The sequence below is a fragment of the Macaca fascicularis genome, chromosome 13 (assembly GCF_037993035.2).
Source record: "Macaca fascicularis isolate 582-1 chromosome 13, T2T-MFA8v1.1".
Classification (NCBI taxonomy): domain Eukaryota; kingdom Metazoa; phylum Chordata; class Mammalia; order Primates; family Cercopithecidae; genus Macaca; species Macaca fascicularis.
In genome coordinates, this window is record NC_088387.1 from 111,775,821 (window position 1) to 111,791,387 (window position 15,567).

Consider the following 15,567-nt stretch of genomic DNA (forward strand, 5'->3'; position numbering starts at 1 on the left):
ACCACCACTTATTCCACACGTGACCAGCCAGACTCACCTGGCTACTCACATCTGCGTTCCCGTCTATGTCTGAGCTGCGCCTAGAACCTCTTTCTGCACATAAGCAAACAGACTCAGAGAACATCACCAGCCAATAAACAACAGAGCAAAGACTACAATTCAAACCTCAGTGTTCCCGATCTTTCCCCCAAGGTATTTTGCAAATGAGGGTCTAATACCTTGATCCAAGAATGTCTTGGTTCTTTCCACCACAATTTCTTTCACGGTTTCTGTCCACCGTGAGAGTTCTCTACAACCACGGGAGAGAATGGTCATTTGTGATCTACCTAGCATACAATGGGTATACAATTTCTGCATCTTGGTTTGCGCATCTGTCAAATGGCATCTCATCCTCTGCTCTCTTCCTTAAAGAATGAAAATGATCCAAGGAGAGAAATGCATCAGAAATGCATTCAAAAAACTGAAATGCACCAAGCCACCCAAGTCCGCAGTACCACTGCATTCAACACCCTCCCCCAGCCCCTTCTATTTGCCAGGAGACCTCTCCGCACACACACATTGCTTGAACCATCTCTCCCTGTTCGATTGTGGACTAGGCAGGTACTGGGGCAACACTGTGTGAGCACGTGTCACACAGCACTCATGCCCTAGAAGGGGCTTCCATGGCTTCAGAAGGGATGACAAGACTCGTACAGGAAAATCTGAACACCAGCTCAGGCAAGGCCATAAAAGGGCATATCATTACTACCAAAACAAGGGCGGAAGAGAAAGTGACCTCGTTTAATTCTTGATGCTTCCACTTTCTGCTGATGCCCTTGGGCTACTTATTTGCTCTGGGCCTCCTCAGTTTTTTCATTTAGAAAAATGGCTTGGACTGGGCACAGTGGTTCACACCTATAATTCCAGCACTTTGAGAGACCAAGGCTGGAGGATCATTTGAGCCCAGGAGCTCAAGACCAGTGTAGGCAACATAGCAAGACCTCATCTCCACAAAATATTAAAAAATGAGCCAGGCCTGGTGGTGTGTACTTGTAGTCCTAGCTACTCAGGAGACTGTGGCAGGGGGATTGCTTGGGCCCAGGAGTTCAAGGCTGCAGTGAGCTGGGATCACACTGCTGTACTCCAGCCTGGGCAACAGAGCAAGACTCTATCTCAAAAAAAAAAAAAATTGTTAAGAAGCAGGGTCTCACAATATTGCCCAGGCTCAAATCCCTGGTTTCAAGCAATCCTCCCACCTCAGCACCCCCAAGTAGCTGGAACTACAGACAAGAGTCACCGTGCCTGGCTTAGAAAAGAGGGTTTTGTTTTTTTGTTTTCTTTGTTTTTGTTTTGCCATTTGCCTCAAAAGTTCTTGATGAAACAAGTTAATGTATGTATGTAGCAGGGCTCACATCACCTGACACATCAATACATGCCCTGTATTTTTAATACCAACACTCTGCTAGATACTCAGGAGTTATACAAAAGAAATGTGAGGAACACAACTTCAGCTAGTCCAGCCAACACACCTTGGGTATTCTTTAGGTGCCAGTGCTGTGCCAGGTGCAAGCATGAGAGGCCAGTAAGAGAGCTCGCCATCTCGCAGGCGGATGGTCAAGCACCCAGCTCACTCCACTGATGCTGGGGGAAAGATCGATTCTAACTGGAAGACTCCAGGAAGGCCTGAATGAAACGGCCCTTGGCCCGAACCAGTAAAAACGCAGATGGAAAGAAAAGGCAAATCTAGAGACAGAGAGAAAATTTCTGGGGACTGAGGGCTTGAGGATGGGGACAGGGAATTTCCACAAAAGAGGGATCTTTCTGGGGTGATGGATATGTTCCAGAACTGGATTGTGGTGATGGCCGTGAACTCTGTAAATTTACTGAAAATCATTTAAAGTGGACACTTAGAATGGGCACACTTTATGAGAGATGAATTCTATCCTGGTAGAGCTATTAATTAAAACAAAAATGAGTAGGAGTTTAGCAGATAAGGAAGTCTGGGTGGGAGAGAAGAAAGGCATCAAACAATCCAGCCCCAACTCCAACCCCTCCGCCGTCCTCCCAACTCTCCCAGGTGTCAGCTTACAGGGTGCTTCTCCAGGGTGTCCCCTATACCGGGGTAGGAGCTCCCCTCCGTAGCACTTCAAGCCCCTTGGTGTTATTTGATAGGTCCCCCACACACAACCCCCAGCCCAAGACCTTAAACTCTGCACAGGTAGGGAGGATGCCTGGGCCCAACCTTCTCAGACCCCAGCTTGGCACAAGGCACACAGTAGGTATCAGAAGCACTTACCGTTTAAGAGAATAAACCCTGGCGAGGTTGGGGAGGCAGAAGAGAGTGAGATGATGAAATCTGTGTTTTAAACCGTGAAGTGCTACCTGCATGGCTGGAGTGAAGGAACTGGAAGCATGCTCTGGGCCAAGGGTAGATAAGGCTCTGCTGTACAGGAAGAGTGGGTATGAGCCCTCAAAGAGGGCTGACCCGATTAGACGGCAAAGTGAAGATGGGGAAAGAGCTCCAAAACTCTCCAGAGATTTCTAGCTGTAACAAATGAGTAGATGAGACGTGTCGACCATAATAGGTAGGAGACACAGCTTCAGCAAGGGAGATGTGTCCTCGGCTCTGCTCTGATGTGGAATAGCTCAGAGCCCACACCCAGTGTTGGGTCTGCAGCTCAGGGGGACAGCTCAGGTGTATATCTGTATCGCCTGCAAATGCACAGATGTGGGCACAGGTGAGTTCAGCCAGTGCACCTGGGCAGGTGGAAGGAACTATCCTCTAGAGATGCACTTAATATCATGCCTGCCTAAGGGGAGACGTCACTTGCCTAAGGGGACACAGAGCAAGGAAAGATTTAAGCTAGGACAAGAGAGTACTGAGGCGAAACCTGGGAAGACTTCCAAGAGGAGAACCACGCAACACTCAAAAGCCTTCCTCTTTTTTTCAGGGTCACAGCAAACTTATCCATGCAGTACATATTTAATAATCCTGAGTTTTATTAGCCAAGGGTCAGAGACCCATCCCTTGCTGAAGAAGACTGCTTGTCTCATGCCACAGGTGGGCTAAGGCGCCTCCACCCCCAGGCTCCTGGCTTCCTGCCACCTTGGGTAGTACCTCAAGTACCAAAAAGGTCCAAAGACCCAGAAAACCCAGCTGCGGGATTAGCAAGTATTCAGGGTGCACTTGCTTATTAAGGTAAAGGCACACAGTCCCAAGAAGTCATCTTTCCTGCCCTGCTGCTGGCAATGGAGGGTAGCAACAGGAAGAAAGAGGAGGTCTCTGGGAAGGACTTCTCTAGTTAGTCATGCCTCCGCTGTGAAGCTTTGCCTCTGAAATTCAGTTTTACTTGAAACGACATGGCCAAGGTAGGGCTCTTTAAAGGATTTACTGTGCTTTTTCAGATGATTAAAAAAAAAAATCTTGAGACTTGCACCCCGTTCATCAGCACCTAAGAAATGTTCCACCTGTCAAACTGTATTGATTACCTGAAGTCATATTACAATCTGCACCACTGGATTCCAACCATTTTTTATTCTTTGTAGAAAGTGATTTGAAGAAACCTTTTTTCCACAGGGTAACGGGCGCCAAAAGAGCCCCTAAGCGCATGCTGCTGTCTCCATAAACAGCCACCCTCTGTCATTCCCAGATTAGAAACTCAATCTAACGGGAAAAGAACAAGGGCTCCATGACATTCACAGATGTGCAGCTTTACCTGAGGACATAAGAACGACATAAAAACCCACTACTACTATAGGAAAGCAGGGAGCCCCAACGTAGAGCATGATGAAAATCTACACGTGTCTGCTCATCCTAACTCCAAACATGCCTCCCCCAACCCCCAGCACAATGACATCAGGTGCTGACAAATTAACAGAATACACATAATCCTCCATCAATCCTGGGCTGGCAACTCATCAATTGAGTGCGTTATCCCACAATGAACAAGCATGGTTTAGGGCTTGCTGGAATGCAAAATTTTAGTACAAACCTAACCCCAATCTACATAAAAATTCAGCTGCCAAGTAGCTTAATCTTCAGTGCCAAATAAACTCTGGGGGCCCCTGTTAGTACCCTGGATGATCACTGGTTCATGAGTGAGCGTGGTACTCTACCACCTAAGAGTAGCAAAAAGGGTCTCAGAACAAGTGTCGCCGGGAGACAACTGCTCTGACGCACACTCAGCAGGGCACGCACTGTACCCGCGCTGCAGTCCTTGGAACTGTGCTTGCAGAGCCCTGAAGGTAGGGGGTGTGAGCACCAGCTCTTCAACAGGAGAAACAGCTCCAGGGTGAAATGGTGCTAGGTGAGTATGCGGCTCATGGCTGGGGTGCATGCACCAAGGGAAGTCCCGTCCTTGTCCTTCCATAGACGGCACTTCTAATTCTGCACAGTACTGTGGCCAGAAAGGGGATGGAGTGTGTCCACATTCTTGTATTTCACTTAGAATCTATCTCTAGGAGGGCTTGCTGGAAAAAAATGGGTCATTGGCTGGAGTTTGGGCAAATCTCTGTTCTTCTGGGGTTTTGACTTGTTCTGGTTTCTCCACAGGTCAAAAGTCCTTCCATTTATTGGATTCCAAAGACAAAGTCTCCCAAATTGTTATCACACATTGACATTTATGTTCCACCTTAAAAACAGCATAAAAGTGGAACGCAGAGGGAGCAGGCAAGGCTAGAACGTGGCACCGTGGCACCACATCCCACCACAAGGGAGAGGCAGGGCCCCAGGGCCTTCCCTTTGCCACATTATCCAATAAAACCTCAAGAGCTCAGTAATTACAGGCGCTTTCAAAAGTGAAACAGAAATAGATCTAAGGCCAAAACACTGGCTTGCTTGAGACAAAGGGCTGGCTTTAACTAGAAAAAAATGAAAACAAAACAAAACAAAAACCTGGGTTTTGGTCTGTCTTCTGAGCTGAGAAAGCCAGACTGATTTTTTTTTTAATATTAGTATGGAATCTGATTACGAGGAAAGACTAGGATTCACACCAAAAGCCCTTTTCTCCTGTAGGATATAAAATCAATTCATGAAACAGAAAACAGGGTGCATTCTAAGTGTGCTCCTGTCACCAAGTCAGGATGAAAAATGAGAAAATGAGCTAATCGCATCCCCCTGGCCTGCCATGGCTAGGACTGCAGGGCTTCAGTCCCGGCCGAGGGAAACCAAAGGAACCGGACCAGGTTTCTGTTCCTGGCTCCTAAGAGCCCGCAAAGCAGTCCGCCTCTCTGGGAACACCACCACGTAGCACCTGACACTTGGGAAGCGCATCCATACCAAAGGCCGCCCATGCCGCCCCCTCCTCAGCCCAATCTCATGCTGGCGCTCCATTATGATTGCCTCCTGCACTGGCGAGATCTGTGGCTCCCTTGGTTAAAGGCGATTTTTTTTTTTTTCCAGAGAGAAAGACACTAGGGCGATGAAGGGAAAGAATATCGCTCGCTCTGGCCGAGGGCACCCGGCCCCAGGAGCTGGCCTTGCTGCGTCCAGCCAGCGCCGAGCCGCCAGGACTCTCCAGAGAGTGACTCGTGGTATGAGCTGGGTGCTCGTTCACTGCGGTTCAATTTTACGAATAGCAGGTTTCAAAAGTAAACGTTTTAAATTAAGGTATGGGACTAGAAGGAGGGTTCCCACGTGGGCCCCGGGCATGAGGCTGGCTGCAAGGGAGCAGGGATGGCAGGGGCTGGGGCTGGGGGTTGTCTAATGCCAAGGCCCGCAGCTGGACTTGGTGTCCTGGCAAACATCCTCCTCTGGTGGAATTGGGGTCAGCCGGGAGGAAAGGGGTGGCCTTTGGCGGCCAGGATACCCCGGGAGCCCGAGAACTGCGTGTGCAGGAAGCGCCAATTTCACGCCGTGGCTCTCGGACTCCACGGACTGAGCTGCATCCTTCCGGACTAGGCACTTGTTGAACCAAAGGTCTCTCAACTCCGCAATCGCTGTCTCTCGGCCAGGAGAGGGACCCCCACACTCGCGCGGGAGCCTGGGGGCTGGGGCAGGGTCGGCGCCCCGCGCGGCGCTCTCGGGCATTCGCGGAGCCGGCGCCGCCCGGGAGGTGCGGCAAGAGGCAGCGCAGCTGGCAGCTAAACTTTCTCGAATGTCGGTGCTTCGCGGTTAAGTTAGGGCCAGGGAGAGGCACAAACACGCCCGGGGGAAATGCAAGGCCCCACCCACGATAAAGGAAAAAAAAAAAGGTTTTAAACAGGAGACACTAATCCAATGAACACAGCACCTACTGTGTGCCGGGCATTGGGCCAAGAGCTGTCTTCAGTGCGTTCTCATTTCACCTGTCACCACAGCCCCCGAGGGAGGAGCTGTCCTCATTTGAAAGAGAAGCAAACCGCGACCAGGGAAGGTGGCGCGTCTGGCCCAGGTCGCAGTGCGGGTCACGGGGAGGCCAAAGCTCTCCTCGTCGCCCCATGGCCCTGGGAGGAACGAGCGGATCGCCTCGGCGTGGGCCCCCACCCTTGGCAGAAGCTCACAGGCGACCCACGTGGGCCGCACGGACCTGTCCCCCTGAGAGGCTGGCCCAGCTTGCCTGCAAGGCCCGCGCTTGCCCCGTCGGATCCCAGCTGTCCTCGAGGCTCCTAAGCTAAGCATTGCGCCGACCAGCAGGGACAGGGGGCTCTGCACATGGGGCTGCACCGCCCACGCCCACCCCGCCACCCTGCTCTGCGCACAGCTGCTCACACACTACACCCGCCAGGCACCGCTCCCCACCAGCAACTGCCCCAACACACAATTCCACAAACGCAGTCCAAAATGTGCACACCTAAGGCACACACGGATCCCCACGAGTACACGCTATTCGAAAGACACACAACCGTCCGCCGTCACCCACGACTCCACCGCGCAGAGAAACGCGGGCACCCCCGGACACACACGCGCGCGCACAAACATACACGCAAAGAGCCGGATCGCAGCGCTCGCCGGTGCACAAGCCGGGTGCACACGCCCGGTGCACACGCCAGCAGCCAGCAGCCCGCAGCCCGCAGCCCGCCCCTTCCCTACCTGCTCCGGCTCAGGACGCGGTCTGCCGGCTTCCCGAGTCCAAGTTCGGCGCCGGCGGCGGCCGCAGCCGGCCCGGGCCGCTGCCCGGAACGAGCGCGCCGAGGCGGGGAGGAGTGACTAGGAGCGCGGGCCTCTGTGCGCCCGCAGCTGCTGCGCCGGCCCTGCGCTCATCGCCGCCCAGAAAGACAAAAGGAAGCCGGCAGCCAGGGAGGGAGCAAGGTGGAGGCGCCCGCCAGTGCGCCCGTCCGCTGCCCGCCGCCGCAGCTGCCCGCCTGCCAGCTCCGGGAAGGAAGGGACGCGAAGGCGGGACCCGGAGGCGGGGGCCGGGGCGGGGCGCGCGGCCTGAGGCGGGCGTTCAAGTTTCCTGCGGCCCCGCCCCCTCCGGGCCCCGCCCCCTCCACGCCCCCTGCCGGACCTTCTGCGTCCGGCTCGGCTCTCGCAGCCGCTGCCCCTCGCTGCTCCTCGGCCCTCGTGGCCCAACCCAGGCCCTGCCGGGTCCCAGCGCCCAGTGGCTTTCGGGACAGGGGCGGAGCTGGGCACCGGTTCTGTTCCCCTAACCCTTGGCCTCTGGCCTGCGGGTATAGGAGAGGCCGAGAGGCGGCGCCCGGGAGGGGCCAGTCCTGCGCCCGCGCCCCCCGCCCCCACCCCGCAGGAAGTGGCCCGGGCGGCCTAGGAAGGAGAAGAGCCGAGTCGCCTCGGCCCCGCACCCCCAGCCCCAGCCCCAGCCCCGCGTGCAGCTCGCACCCCTTCCCACGCCTGTACGGGGGAGAGCCCCGAGCCTGGAGTGGGAAACCTGGCTCCGGCTCTGGTTACCTCCAGTGACTCCCCAGGCCGTTTAGGCAACTCCATTGGGCTGCCTCAGCCTCGGTTTCCCCGCCTAACCACGGAAGGGAGCAGAGGCGGGCTTCCTGAGTTCCTCCCTTCCAGACATCTGTGGTCTTCGGGCTCCACGCAGGAGAGGCGCCGGACTGGCATCTCCTGCCCAGGGTCGGCGCCTCCTGGCTCTCGGGGAGGGGGGCATCCTCCATCCCCTGCACCGGCCTCAGAGGAACCAGGGACAGAGCACCCCCATCCCCACCAGGAGCTCCGGAAAAACGGCTTCAGAAGAGCAAATATACACACACACCCACCTCCCGCCCCAAACATCCCCGAAGAAAGGTAACCACAGAAACAGCCAGAAATCTGGAGCTGGGCGATCGTATGAGCCTGAGACAAAACTGTCTTTCCGGCGTCTCTAGGGGAGAGCTCGAATCCCTCCTTCCACTCCTCCTCCACGGAAAACAGAGTGAACTTCTGCTACAGAGGCCGCCAGAGCAACGTGCAAGAGCAGCTTTGAGGGGAGTGGGCGCAGGGCCTTGCAGGGAAGGGGGACTGAGCCTAGACCCCTCCTTCTTCCTTGGTTCTGAAGGCAGAAAGACAAAGCTAGGCCTGGAGGAAGTTCCCCTCCCCGTGGGCCCTGCAGTGAGGATTACATGAAGGCATGTGGGCGGTGGGACCGAATGCACCGACTGATGCAGGCGGCCCGGTACCTGCAGATGCCACGCCTCCTTCTTTTTTTTTTTTTTTTTTTTTGAGACGGAGTCCCGCTCTGTAGCCCAGGCTGGAGTGCAGTGGCCGGATCTCAGCTCACTGCAAGCTCCGCCTCCCGGGTTCACGCCATTCTCCGGCCTCAGCCTCCCGAGTAGCTGGGACTACAGGCGCCCGCCACCTCGCCCGGCTAGTTTTTTGTATTTCTTAGTAGAGACGGGGTTTCACCGTGTTAGCCAGGATGGTCTCGATCTCCTGACCTCGTGATCCACCCGTCTCGGCCTCCCAAAGTGCTGGGATTACAGGCTTGAGCCACCGCGCCCGGCCGCCATGCCTCCTTCTTAACCAAGGCCACCGTATCTCCCCGTGAAGTATCCAGGCAGAAGGCCGGTGGGGTTACACGTGAGAAGTCGTCGGTGGGGTCCAGGAGCCAGGCCTGGGGCCGCACACATCACTTCCACCCACATCCATGGGCCAGGTAGTCACACAGCCCCACCAGGATGCAAGGGGCTCTGGGAGCTGTGGTCTTCCTGAGTGTTTAAGAAGTAAACAAAGCCAGTTTGATGAACACGTAGCAACATCCTTGCCACAGAAACTGAGCACATTTCTCCCAAGCACAGACACAGGGCAAAGGGGCACAGGACGGGAGGTGCATGGCAGACACAGGCAGGAGGTGGGGTTGAGGTGGAAAAGTTCAGGGAGGGCTCAAAAACTGACAAAGGCCCGTTTCTGAAACCCCACCCACTCATTGGTTCCTCCACACTTGGCCCATGCTGTTCCTCTCCCCTGTGACTTTCCCGTCTTCCCCCTCCAACCTGTCACCCATCCGTGCTTCAAAACTTAGGTCAGTCAGCTCTCACCTAGCCCTCAGCGGCTTAGCCCGCAGGTGCTTCCTCTGTTTCTGAACATCTAAAGAAACACATTAACCGCAGACCTCTTACTCCAGGAGTGTCTCTCTCAGATGAGACACAAGATGATCCCTTCCCTTGCATCCCTCCTGTTCCTTCAAGAGGAGGACTGTCTACCCACCCTGAAGCTTCATGGAGAGAGAGCACACCGTCGTTATTCAATATGTAGTTTTGAATTTAATTAACTAGAGCGAAGAATAAAGCAAATTCAGGTAAGATGTTGTATAATTTCCTGGGGCTAATGTAACAAGCACCTCCAACTGGGCAGCTTAAACAACAGAAATGTGTTGTTTCACAGCTCTGGAGGCTGGAAGTCCAAGATCAAAGTGTTGGAAAGGCTGGCCCCTTCAGAGAGATGTGGGGGGCAGTCTGTTTCACGTCTGTCTCTTAGCTTCTGGTAACCTCATGCATTCCTTGGCTTCTGGACGGCCATGTGCGCTCCCTGTGAATTCACATCTTCTCTGTATACCTGTCTCTTTTCCCTTTTCATAAGGACACAGTCATTATTGGATTAGGGCACACCCTAATAACCTCATCTTAACTTGAGCATCTGCACAGACGCTCCAATTGGAAATCTCCAATTTGGAAATCTCCAATTTCCAAATAAGGTCACATTCACAGGTACAAAGGGTTAGAAGTTCAGCATCTTTTGAGGGGAACAGTTCAACCCGTAACAGGTGCCATGCTAGGTAAACAATTTGTTTTTCATATGATGTCTGTAAACAAGACAGAAGTAATTCTGATTGTTCTTAATATCTGACTTAGTTTTATGACAATTTTTTCTAACTTTTATTACGATAATATACACATAACATAACATTTATCATCTTAATCCTTCTAAAACGAACAGCTCAGTGGTATTAAATACATGATGTGCAACCAGCACTACCATCCATCTCCAGAACTCTTTTCATCTTGTAAAACTAAAACTCTATACCCATTAAATAACGACTACCTCTCTAATACTTCATATAAGTGGAATCATGCAGTATTTTCTTTTCGCAACGGGATTATTTCACTTAGCATAATGTCCTCAAGGTTCATCTATGATGTAGTATATGTCCAAATTTCCTTCCTTTTTAAGGCTGAGTAATATTCCCTTGTGTGTGTATACCACATTTTGTTTATCTACCCGTTTGTCAAGAAATCACTGGGTTGTGTCCACATTTTAGCAATTATGAATAATGCTGTGATGAACATGGGTACACAAATATCGTTTCAAGATCCTATTTTCAGTTCTTTTGGGTATATACCCAGAAGTGGAATTGCTGGATTATGTGGTAATTCTATTTTTAACTTTTTGAAAAAGCATCATAATATTTTCCACAGTGTCTGTACCATTTTACATTCCGCCAAACAGTGCACAGGGTTCCAGTTTCTTCACATCCTCACCGCCAGTGGTGGTTGTTTTTGATAGTAGCCATCCTTATGAGTGTGAGCTGGTGTCTCATTGTGGTTTTAATTGACATTTCCCAAATGATTAGTGATATAAACATCTTTTCATGTGTTTTTGGAGAAAAGTCTTGTCAAGTCCTTTGTCCATTTTTTAATTTTTTTTTCGTGTTTTTGTTGTTGAGCGTTAGAGAGTTCTCTCTATATTCTGTATATTAATCTCTTATCAAATATATGATTTTCAAACATTTTCTTCCATTGTATGGGTTGAGTTTTTACTGTGTTGATTTTGCCTTTTTTTTTTTTTTTTTTTTTTTTTTTTTTTTAACAGAGTCTTGCTCTGTCGCCTAGGCTGAAGTACAGTTGCACGATCTTGGCTCACTGCAACCTCCGGCCTCCCAGGTTCAAGCAATTCTCCTACCTCAGCCCCCCAAGAAGCTGGAACCACAGGCGTGTGCCACCAGGTCTGGCTAATTTTTGTATTTTTGGTAGAGACAGAGTTTCACCATGTTGGCCAGGCTGACCTCGAACTCCAGACCTCAAATGATCTGCCCACCGCAGCCTCCCAAAGTGCTAGGATTACAAGCGTGAGACACTGCACCAGCCTGATTTTGCCTTTTGATACACAAAATTTTTATGAAATCCAATTTGTCTATTTTTCTTTGTTGTCTGTATCTTTAATGTCATATCCAAGAAATCACTGCCAAATCCAACATTGTGGAGATTTTGCTCCAAGTTTTCTTCTAAAAATTGTATAGTTTTAGGTTACTTTTAGGTCTTTGATCTATTTTGAGTTAATTTTTGTATATGGTGTTAGGTAAGGGTCCAGCTTCATTCTTTTGCATGTAGATATCCAGTTTTCCCAGCACCCTTTGTTGAAAAAGCTGTCCTTTTGCCATTAAGTGGTCATGGCACCCTTGCCAAAAATCATTTGGCCATATATTCAAGGATTTACTTCTGGGTTCTCTATTCTATTCTATTGATCTATATGTCAAGCTTTATTCCAGTGCCACACTGTTTTGATTACTGTAGCTTTGCAGTAAGTTTTGAAATCAGAAAGTGTGAGTCCTCCAGCTTTGTTCTTTTTCAAGATTGTTTTGGCTATTCAGGGCCCCTTGAGATTCCATATGAATTTTAGGATGGGTTTTTCTATTTCTGCAAAAAATGTCATTGGGATTTGGACTTTATTGTTTCTGAAGTACCTTTACTTATACTGGCTCCAACATTCTAAAGATTATTTCCATATTTTACAGATGAGGAGAGCTATACTTGGAAAAATGAAATGTCCAAGGCCACATATTAGAATCAGTAACAGCCAGGTTTAACAGCCAGATTCAGTGTCATTGTGCTGGGCCCACACAGGCTCTGAAAGAAATACTATTTTTTTTGAAATATATACTCAAGTAGCACTTTAATACTTGAGTATATATCCACCAGGGATAATCTTGCAAATAACATTGTTCCAGCTCACAAACTCCTGCCCCAGAATGTTTGAGGAAGTGGAGGCTAGCTTGTTTCTAGGTCCTCTTTTGATTCTGTTCCCCAGTTTCATTTGTAATTACAGAGTGGAGAAATGTAGCTGCTGGGAATAGCATGGGTGACGCTAACTTAGGGTAGAGGCAGCATCTCTGGCCACCCACCCTTCCCCTGACCCCAGAAGCTCACAGGCAGAGGAAATGCCCGGATAACTCCCCAGCAGCAGCTGCAGCAGGAAACCAAAGCCGTGCCTGGAAAGGGGAGAGTTGGAAATTTACTGTGACCTGTCAGCCAGCAGAATCACTGGATCCTGCCTCAAATCTGTAGATGGACCAGAGCTGGGAAAATTGGATCATTAGGTCATCTTGTTTATCCCTGAGGCATGCTGTTTTGTAACCACTCCTGATACAGATACTGTGGCCCATGGCTCATCCAGGAAGTGTGACTCAGAGGCAGGTTCCGATGCCCCCCAACCCCCACCCTTTCCCCTTCTTCCTTGCAAACTCAAGATAAACTAAAATATCCCCTCCCCTGCTGTGGACCACCACCACCCCAATTGCTTTGTTGTAGCCCTAACCTCTAATGTAACTGTATTTGGAGATAGGGCTTTTAGGAGGTATTTAAGGTTAAAGAAGTTGTAAGTCATAGGATTGGTGGTCTTAGAAAGGAAGAGGGAGAGATCTTTCTTTCTCTCCATGCATCAAGAAAAGGCCATGCGAGAACACAGCACAAAGGTGACTGTCTACAAGCCAGAAAGCGGGCCCTTACCAGAAAAGGAATCAGCCAGCAGCGCCTTGACCTTGAACTTCCAGCCTCTGAAACTCTGAGAAATAACTCTGTTGTTGAAGCCACCCAGTCTGTGGTATTTCATCATGGCAGTCTAAGCATAAGACAGGAAGCGTGCCCTGGTACTTTTTCTTCTGTTTCCCCTTCCGTCTGCCCTCTGCACCTCTCTAATCTCAAGGCTGGGGTCCTGGGACACTGCCTGGCAGGACTAAGGGCATTAAGGACCTGGTTTTGTTTCTTGAGCAGTGCCTTACCCTCTTGCCCTGCTTCCCTGACCCCTCTGCCTGACCGTGGCTGCTGGGGAACAGGGCGGGGTATGGGCCAGAGCAGGACTTGCCAGGGGAGGGCTCCGGAACTGCACTGTCCACTCACCAACCAGCCTTTGGAGGTACCCAGGAAAATGAACAGGACTCCAAGTCAGATAACCCTGGACTCCCAGGCTCTTCTGTAAAGTAGGCAGCTTGACCTACGACCTACCTCTTGGGGTGGTTGAGAGCCTTAAATGAGCTAACATTGGATGCTCTCAAACAAAAAAAAAACAAAAACTCAACGCCTGTAACCCCACCACTTTGGGAGGCCGAGGCAGGTGGATCGCTTGAGCCCAGGAGTTCGAGACAAGCCTGGGCAACATAGTGAAGCCCCATCTCTACTAAAATAACAGAAATTAGCCAAGCCTGGTGGTGCATGCCTGTAGTCCCAGCTACTTGGGAGGCTGGGGTGGGAGAATGGCTTGAGCCCAGGAGATGGAGGTTGCTGTGAGTCCAGATCATGCCACTGCACTCCAGCCTGTGTGACAGAGCCAGACCTTGTCTCAAAAAAACCAAAAAAACAGTTGTTTTCCTCCTCCCCCACTCGCTCTTCCCTCCTCCTCATTAGCAAACTTAAAGCATTCCCTTTAGCAACCCTGATCGGGCCTCAATCCAGGATCCCAATTTTCTAATCTGTAAAATGTGCATATGAATCATGTCTCACTTGGATTAAAAAAGGCAATATGTGCAAAGGCCCTCTGGCGAGGTAGCTCTTCAAGAAGTGATGGGCATGTTACTTCATTGTCATGTCCTCACCCTCATCATCATCCTCCCGCTGACTGACCGCTCTGCCCACACACATAAAGAAAGCCATCGCAGCCATCAGTCAGAGCCCACTGGTGCTGGCCCAGCCCAACGTACGCTATCGGCATCACCTGAGAAAACACCCAACATCTCTGAGTTCCTTTTCCTCCTGAGGGCTGTCTCTCAGATGACCCAAGGGAGGGAGGCCAAGGCACCAAGGAATGGGAAATGGCTTTGTAAAATGTGAAATGTGCTCCCAAACTACACTACACATCTTCAAGTAGTGTCAGAGGCATTTGAACCAGAGCGACTCCATCTTGAGTAGGGGCTGGATAAAATACGGCTGAGACCTGCTGAACTGCATTCCCCAGCGGTTAGGCATTCACCGGATGAGATAGGAGTTCGGCACATGGTACAGTTCACAAAGACCTTGCTGATAAAACGGGTTGCAGTAGGCCTCTTGGTACTTACCCACAGGCTGTATTCTTACACTGGCTATAGAGAAAGAGGAGGTAGAGTAAACCTACCCCATATACACCTCAGCCCAGGCCCTGCACCTGGTCTGTATTGTGAATGAGGGGACATATAAAAGAAAAAAATAAATAAAAAATAAAACAAGTTGCAGTAAAGAAGCTGGCCAAAACCCACCAAAACCAAGATGGCAACAAGAGTGACCTCTGGTCATCCTCACTGCTCATTATATGCTAATTATAATGTGTTAGCCTGCTAAAAGACACTCCCACTAGTGCCATGACAGTTTACAAATGCCGTGGCAACATCAGGAAGTTACCCTATATGGTCTATAAGGGAGAAGAGCTCTGAGTTCTGGGAGTTGCCCTTGCCTTTCCTGAGAAGCTCATGAATAATCCACCCCTTGTTTAGCATATAATCAAGAAATAACTATAAGTATAATCCGTTGAGCAACCCATGCCCCTGCTCTGCCTATGGAGTAGCCATTCTTTATTCCTTTCCTTTCCTAATAAACTTGCTTTCACTTTACTCTGTGGGCTCACCCTCAATTCCTTCTCGTGCGAGGTCCAAGAACCAGCTCTTAGGGTCTGGATTGGGACCCCTTTCTGGTGACAGTAGTGGCTCCACAGAGTTGGGTTGGACTTCTGTGCCCTTGCTGGTTTACACAGCGGGGTGGAGGCAAGCCTGAGGCCATGACACATGGTTGTCCAGTACAGGTTGGGACGCCACAGCAGCAGCAGCTCAGGCCCCAACATGGAAGGCAGAAGCCCCAGCCTGGGGCACTGCACAATACCCAGACATCTTTTCCATGTCAGTGGAGAGAGGGGAGCAGCCCAGAGTCTGGCTGGCTGCAGAATGCTCATGCTAAAACACAAAACCCAAAGCCAAATGCAAGCAGTGGCTTTGACCTCTGCTTCAAACCAGTTTGAACTGGAAAAGGCTGCCTGCCTTTCCAGCTCTGCTCCTG

General features: G+C 50.7%; 1 protein-coding gene and 1 non-coding gene across 4 annotated transcripts in view; one reads left to right on the top strand and one right to left on the bottom strand.

Annotated features, from left to right (window-relative positions):
* HPCAL1 (hippocalcin like 1) overlaps positions 1-8,084 on the bottom strand; it is a 123,561-nt gene extending 115,477 nt beyond the window's left edge. For 2 of the 3 annotated variants that reach the window (XM_045369805.3, XM_045369800.3), the window contains exon 1: positions 6,989-7,262. The gene's annotated coding sequence lies outside the window, so the exon portion shown is untranslated. Of the gene's footprint in view, positions 1-6,988; positions 7,263-7,801 lie in introns of those variants that run through there. The other variant, XM_045369801.3, reaches the window with a different exon arrangement.
* Positions 8,085-14,583: 6,499 nt separating this feature from the next.
* On the top strand, positions 14,584-14,716 carry LOC123568510 (small nucleolar RNA SNORA51). The gene has a single exon (XR_006691884.1). It is a non-coding gene; the product is annotated as a small nucleolar RNA SNORA51 (small nucleolar RNA).
* The last annotated feature ends 851 nt before the right edge of the window (positions 14,717-15,567 follow it).